Raw genomic sequence first — 7332 nt, 5'->3', positions numbered from 1 at the left:
TTTTTTTTTTTTTTAAATCGGCAGTTTTGCCGGAGTTCTGCAAAATTTCATAAGTCCCAAAATTTTTTTCACATTTTTTTTTTTTTTAAGTCGGCAGTTTCTCGCCGGAGTTCTGCAAAATTTCATAAGTCCCAAAAGTATTTTTTTTTTTTTCAAAATCGGCAGTTCTCGCCGGAGTTCTGCAAAATTTCATTAGTCCCAAAAGTATTTCTTTTTTTTTTTTAAAAATCGGCAATTCTCGCCGGAGTTCTGCAAAATTTCATAAGTCCCAAAAAGTATTTTTTTTTTTTTTTTAAATCGGCAGTTCTCGCCGGAGTTCTGCAAAATTTCATAAGTCCCAAAAAGTATTTTTTTTTTTTTTCAAAAATCGGCAGTTCTCGCCGGAGTTCTGCAAAATTTCATAAGTCCCAAAAAGTATTTTTTTTTTTTTTTTTAAAAATCGGCAGTTCTCGCCGGAGTTCTGCAAAATTTCATAAGTCCCAAAAAGTATTTTTTTTTTTTTCAAAAATCGGCAGTTCTCGCCGGAGTTCTGCAAAATTTCATAAGTCCCAAAAAGTATTTTTTTTTTTTTTTTAAAAATCGGCAGTTCTCGCCGGAGTTCTGCAAAATTTCATAAGTCCCAAAAAGTTTTTTTTTTTTTTTTTTTCAAAAATCGGCAGTTCTCGCCGGAGTTCTGCAAAATTTCATAAGTCCCAAAAAGTATTTTTTTTTTTTTCAAAAATCGGCAGTTCTCGCCGGAGTTCTGCAAAATTTCATAAGTCCCAAAAAGTATTTTTTTTTTTTTTTAAATCGGCAGTTCTCGCCGGAGTTCTGCAAAATTTCATAAGTCCCAAAAAGTATTTTTTTTTTTTTAAAAATCGGCAGTTCTCGCCGGAGTTCTGCAAAATTTCATAAGTCCCAAAAAGTATTTTTTTTTTTTTTCAAAAATCGGCAGTTCTCGCCGGAGTTCTGCAAAATTTCATAAGTCCCAAAAAGTATTTTTTTTTTTTTCAAAAATCGGCAGTTCTCGCCGGAGTTCTGCAAAATTTCATAAGTCCCAAAAAGTATTTTTTTTTTTTCAAAAATCGGCAGTTTTCGCCGGAGTTCTGCAAAATTTCATAAGTCCCAAAAAGTATTTTTTTTTTTTTTTTAAATCGGCAGTTCTCGCCGGAGTTCTGCAAAATTTCATAAGTCCCAAAAAGTATTTTTTTTTTTTAAATTGGCAGTTCTCGCCGGAGTTCTGCAAAATTTCATAAGTCCCAAAAAGTATTTTTTTTTTTTTTTTAAGATCGGCAGTTCTCGCCGGAGTTCTGCAAAAGTTACAGCCCTCCAAAGGGTCACACCTCGAAAATTTCATAAGTCCCAAAAATTTTTTTTTTTCAAAAATCGGCAGTTTTGCCGGAGTTCTGCAAAATTTCATAAGTCCCAAAAAGTATTTTTTTTTTTCAAAAATCGGCAGTTCTCGCCGGAGTTCTGCAAAATTTCATAAGTCCCAAAAAGTTTTTTTTTTTTTTTTTTTTTTAATCGGCAGTTTTCGCCGGAGTTCTGCAAAATTTTATAAGTCCCAAAATTTTTTTTTTTTTTTTTTTTTTAAATCGGCAGTTCTCGCCGAAGTTCTGCAAAATTTTATAAGTCCCAAAAAGTTTTTTTTTTTTTTTTCAAAAATTGGCAGTTCTCGTCGGAGTTCTGCAAAATTTCATAAGTCCCAAAATGTTTTTTTTTTTTTTTTTTTTTAATCGGCAGTTTTCGCCGGAGTTCTGCAAAATTTTATAAGTCCCAAAAATTTTTTTTTTTTTTTTTTTTTTAAATCGGCAGTTCTCGCCGGAGTTCTGCAAAATTTCATAAGTCCCAAAAAATATTTTTTTTTTTTTTTAATCGGCAGTTTTTGCCGGAGTTCTGCAAAATTTCATAAGTCCCAAAAAGTATTTTTTTTTTTTTTTTTAAATCGGCAGTTCTCGCCGGAGTTCTGCTAAATTTCATATTTCCCAAAAAGTATTTTTTTTTTTCAAAAATCGGCAGTTCTCGCCGGAGTTCTGCAAAAGTTACATCCCTCCAAATGGTCACACCTCGAAAATTTTATAAGTCCCAAAAAGTATTTTTTTTTTAAATCGGCAGTTCTCGTTGGAGTTCTGCAAAATTTTATAAGTCCCAAAAAGTATTTTTTTTTTCAAAAATCGGCTGTTTTTGCCGGAGTTCTGCAAAAGTTACAGCCCTCCAAAGGGCACACCTCGAAAATTTCATAAGTCCCAAAAAGTATTTTTTTTTCAAAAATCGGCAGTTCTCGCCGGAGTTCTGCAAAATTTCATAAGTCCCAAAAAGTTTTTTTTTTTTTTTTCAAAAATTGGCAGTTCTTGCCGGAGTTCTGCAAAATTTCATAAATCCCAAAAAATATTTTTTTTTTTTTAAATCGGCAGTTTTTGCCAGAGTTCTGCAAAATTTCATAAGTCCCAAAAAGTATTTTTTTTTTTTTTAAATCGGCAGTTCTCGCCGGAGTTCTGCAAAATTTTATAAGTCCCAAAAAGTATTTTTTTTTTCAAAAATCGGCAGTTTTTGCCGGAGTTCTGCAAAATTTCATAAGTCCCAAAAAGTATTTTTTTTTTCAAAAATCGGCAGTTCTTGCCGGAGTTCTGCAAAAGTTACAGCCCTCCAAAGGGTCACACCTCGAAAATTTCATAAGTCCCAAAAAGTATTTTTTTTTCAAAAATCGGCAGTTCTCGCCGGAGTTCTGCAAAATTTCATAAGTCCCAAAAAGTATTTTTTTTTTCAAAAATCGGCAGTTTTTGCCGGAGTTCTGCAAAAGTTACAGCCCTCCAAAGGGCACACCTCGAAAATTTTATAAGTCCCAAAAAGTATTTTTTTTTTTTTCAAAAATCGGCAGTTTTCGCCGGAGTTCTGCAAAATTTCATAAGTCCCAAAAAGTATTTTTTTTTCTTTCAATAATCGGCAGATCTCGCCAAAGTTCTGCAAAATTTCATAAGTCCCAAAAAGTATTTTTTTTTTTTCAAAAATCGGCAGTTCTCGCCGAAGTTCTGCAAAATTTTATAAGTCCCAAAAAGTATTTTTTTTTTTCAAAAATCGGCAGTTCTCGCCGGAGTTCTGCAAAATTTCATAAGTCCCAAAAAGTATTTTTTTTTTTTTCAAAAATCGGCAGTTCTTGCCGGAGTTCTGCAAAAGTTACAGCCCTCCAAAGGGTCACACCTCGAAAATTTCATAAGTCCCAAAAAGTATTTTTTTTTTAAATCGGCAGTTCTCGTTGGAGTTCTGCAAAATTTTATAAGTAACAAAAAGTATTTTTTTTTTCAAAAATCGGCTGTTTTTGCCGGAGTTCTGCAAAAGTTACAGCCCTCCAAAGGGCACACCTCGAAAATTTCATAAGTCCCAAAAAGTATTTTTTTTTTCAAAAATCGGCAGTTTTCGCCGGAGTTCTGAAAAATTTCATAAGTCCCAAAAAGTATTTTTTTTTTCAAAAATCGGCAGTTCTCGCCGGAGTTCTGCTAAATTTCATAATTCCCAAAAAGTATTTTTTTTTTTCAAAAATCGGCAGTTCTCGCCGGAGTTCTGCAAAAGTTACAGCCCTCCAAAGGGTCACACCTCGAAAATTTCATAAGTCCCAAAAAGTAGTATTTTTTTCATCTGGCAAGTTCTCGCCGGAGTTCTGAACATTTCATAAGTCCCCAAAAAGATTTTTTTTTTTAAATCGGCAGTTCTCCGCCTGAGTTCGCAAATTTTCATAAATCCCAAAGTATTTTTTTTTTTTTAAATCGGGCATTCTCGCCGTAGTTCTGCTAAATTTAATTATTTCCCAAAAGTTTTTTTTATTTTTTTTTAAATCGGCAGTTTTCGCCGAGTTCTGCAAAGTTCACCCTACAAATGGTGACCCTCGAAATTTCATAAGTTTTTCCCCAAAAGTTTTTTTTTTTTTAAAAATCGGCAGTTTTTGCCGGAGTTCTGCAAAATTTCATAAGTCCCAAAAAGTATTTTTTTTTTTTTTTTAAATCGGCAGTTCTTGCCGGAGTTCTGCAAAATTTCATAAGTCCCAAAAAGTATTTTTTTTTTTTTAAATTGGCAGTTCTCGCCGGAGTTCTGCAAAAGTTACAGCCCTCCAAAAGGTCACACCTCGAAAATTTTATAAGTCAAAAAGTATTTTTTTTTTAAAAATCGGCAGTTTTTGCCGGAGTTCTGCAAAATTTCATAAGTCCCAAAAAGTATTTTTTTTTTTTTTTTAAATCGGCAGTTCTCGCCGGAGTTCTGCAAAATTTCATAAGTCCCAAAAGGTATTTTTTTTTTTAAATTGGCAGTTCTCGCCGGAGTTCTGCAAAATTTTATATGTCCCAAAAAGTATTTTTTTTTTTTCAAAAATCGGCAGTTTTCGCCGGAGTTCTGCAAAATTTCATAAGTCCCAAAAAGTATTTTTTTTTTTCAAAAATCGGCAGTTCTCGCTGGAGTTCTGCAAAAGTTACAGCCCTCCAAAGGGTCACACCTCGAAAATTTCATAAGTCCCAAAAAGTATTTTTTTTTTCAAAAATCGGCAGTTCTCGCCGGAGTTCTGCAAAATTTCATAAGTCCCAAAAAGTATTTTTTTTTTCAAAAATCGGCAGTTTTTGCCGGAGTTCTGCAAAAGTTACAGCCCTCCAAAGGGCACACCTCGAAAATTTCATAAGTCCCAAAAAGTATTTTTTTTTTCAAAAATCGGCAGTTTTCGCCGGAGTTCTGCAAAATTTCATAAGTCCCAAAAAGTATTTTTTTTTCTTTCAAAAATCGGCAGTTCTCGCCAGAGTTCTGCAAAATTTCATAAGTCCCAAAAAGTATTTTTTTTTTTTTTTTTCAAAAATCGGCAGTTTGCGCCGGAGTTCTGCAAAAGTTACAGCCCTCCAAAAGGTCACACCTCGAAAATTTCATAAGTCCCAAAATGTATTTTTTTTTTCAAAAATCGGCAGTTTTCGCCGGAGTTCTGCAAAATTTCATAAGTCCCAAAAAGTATTTTTTTTTTTTTTTTAATCGGCAGTTGTCGCCGGAGTTCTGCAAAATTTCATAAGTCCCAAAAAATATTTTTTTTTTTTTAAATTGGCAGTTCTCGCCGGAGTTCTGCAAAATTTTATAAGTCCCAAAAAGTATTTTTTTTTTTTTTTTTAAGATCGGCAGTTCTCGCCGGAGTTCTGCTAAAGTTACAGCCCTCCAAAGGGTCACACCTCGAAAATTTCATAAGTCCCAAAAAGTATTTTCTTTTTCAAAAATCGGCAGTTTTGCCGGAGTTCTGCAAAATTTCATAAGTCCCAAAAAGTATTTTTTTTTTTTTTCAAAAATCGGCAGTTCTCGCCGGAGTTCTGCAAAATTTTATAAATCCCCAAAATTTTTTTTTTTTTTTTTTTTTTAAATCGGCAGTTCTCGCCGGAGTTCTGCAAAATTTCATAAATCCCAAAAAGTATTTTTTTTTTTTTTTCAAAAATTTGCAGTTCTCGCCGGATTTCTGCAAAAGTTACAGCCCTCCAAAGGGTCACACCTCGAAAATTTCATAAGTCTTAAAAAGTTTTTTTTTTTTTTTCAAAAATCGGCAGTTCTTGCTGGAGTTCTGCAAAATTTTATAAGTTTCAAAAAGTATTTTTTTTCTTTTTTTTTCAAAAATCGGCAGTTCTCGCCGGAGTTCTGCAAAATTTCATAAGTCCCAAAAAGTATTTTTTTTTTTCAAAAATCGGCAGTTCTCGCCGGAGTTCTGCAAAATTTCATAAGTCCCAAAAAGTTTTTTTTTTTTTTTTTTTTTTAATCGGCAGTTTTCGCCGGAGATCTGCAAAATTTTATAAGTTCCAAAAAAATTTTTTTTTTTTTTTTTAAATTGGCAGTTCTTGCCGGAGTTCTGCAAAATTTCATAAATCCCAAAAAGTATTTTTTTTTTTTTTTTAAATTTGCAGTTCTCGCCGGATTTCTGCAAAAGTTACAGCCCTCCAAAGGGTCACACCTCGAAAATTTCATAAGTCCCAAAAAGTATTTTTTTTTTCAAAAATCGGCAGTTCTCGCCGGAGTTCTGCAAAATTTCATAAGTCCCAAAAAGTATTTTTTTTTTTTTCAAAAATCGGCAGTTTTTGCCGGAGTTCTGCAAAAGTTACAGCCCTCCAAAGAGCACACCTCGAAAATTTCATAAGTCCCAAAAAGTATTTTTTTTTTCAAAAATCGGCAGTTTTGCCGGAGTTCTGCAAAATTTCATAAGTCCCAAAAAGTTTTTTTTTTTTTTCAAAAATCGGCAGTTCTCGCCGGAGTTCTGCAAAATTTCATAAGTCCCAAAAAGTTTTTTTTTTTTTTTTTTTTTTAATCGGCAGTTTTCGCCGGAGTTCTGCAAACTTTTATAAGTCCCAAAAATTTTTTTTTTTTTTTTTTTAAATCGGCAGTTCTCGCCGGAGTTCTGCAAAATTTCATAAGTCCCAAAAAGTATTTTTTTTTTTTTTTAAATCGGCAGTTCTCGCCGGAGTTCTGCAAAATTTCATAAGTCCCAAAAAGTATTTTTTTTTTCAAAAATCGGCAGTTTTCGCCGGAGTTCTTCAAAATTTTATAAATTCCAAAAAATTTTTTTTTTTTTTTTTTAAAAATCGGCAGTTCTCGCCGGAGTTCTGCAAAATTTCATAAGTCCCAAAAAGTATTTTTTTTTTTTTTTTTTCAAAAATCGGCAGTTCTCGCCGGAGTTCTGCAAAATTTCATAAGTCCCAAAAAGTATTTTTTTTTTTTTTTCAAAAATCGGCAGTTCTCGCCGGAGTTCTGCAAAATTTCATAAGTCCCAAAAAGTATTTTTTTTTGTTTTTTTTTTTAAATCGGCAGTTTTCGCCGGAGTTCTGCAAAATTTCATAAGTCCCAAAAAGTTTTTTTTTTTTTTTTTTCAAAAATCGGCAGTTTTCGCCGGAGTTCTGCAAAATTTCATAAGTCCCAAAAAGTATTTTTTTTTTTTCAAAAATCGGCAGTTCTCGCCGGAGTTCTGCAAAATTTCATAAGTCCCAAAAAGTATTTTTTTTTTTTTCAAAAATCGGCAGTTCTCGCCGGAGTTCTGCAAAATTTCATAAGTCCCAAAAAGTATTTTTTTTTTTTTTCAAAAATCGGCAGTTCTCGCCGGAGTTCTGCAAAATTTCATAAGTCCCAAAAAATATTTTTTTTTTTTTTAATCGGCAGTTTTTGCCGGAGTTCTGCAAAATTTCATAAGTCTCAAAAAGTATTTTTTTTTTTTTTTTAAATCGGCAGTTCTCGCCGGAGTTCTGCAAAATTTCATAAGTCCAAAAAAGTATTTTTTTTTTTTTAATCCGCAGTTCCTGCCGAAGTTCTGCAAAATTTCATAAGTCCCAAAAAGTATTTTTTTTTTTTTAAAATCGGCAGTTC

General features: G+C 32.8%; 1 long non-coding RNA gene across 1 annotated transcript; it reads left to right on the top strand.

Annotated features, from left to right (window-relative positions):
* The first annotated feature begins 215 nt into the window (after positions 1 to 215).
* Positions 216 to 7117, top strand: LOC143902055 (uncharacterized). The gene is made up of 2 exons (XR_013258249.1): positions 216 to 3203; positions 6680 to 7117. It is a non-coding gene; the product is annotated as an uncharacterized LOC143902055 (long non-coding RNA).
* The last annotated feature ends 215 nt before the right edge of the window (positions 7118 to 7332 follow it).

The sequence above is a fragment of the Temnothorax americanus genome, unplaced genomic scaffold (genome assembly GCF_048541705.1).
Source record: "Temnothorax americanus isolate GAGA-0224 unplaced genomic scaffold, ASM4854170v1 Scaffold377, whole genome shotgun sequence".
NCBI classification, from domain to species: domain Eukaryota; kingdom Metazoa; phylum Arthropoda; class Insecta; order Hymenoptera; family Formicidae; genus Temnothorax; species Temnothorax americanus.
The sequence above is the reverse complement of the archived record's forward strand: the minus strand, read 5'-3'. Positions and strand labels throughout refer to the sequence as shown.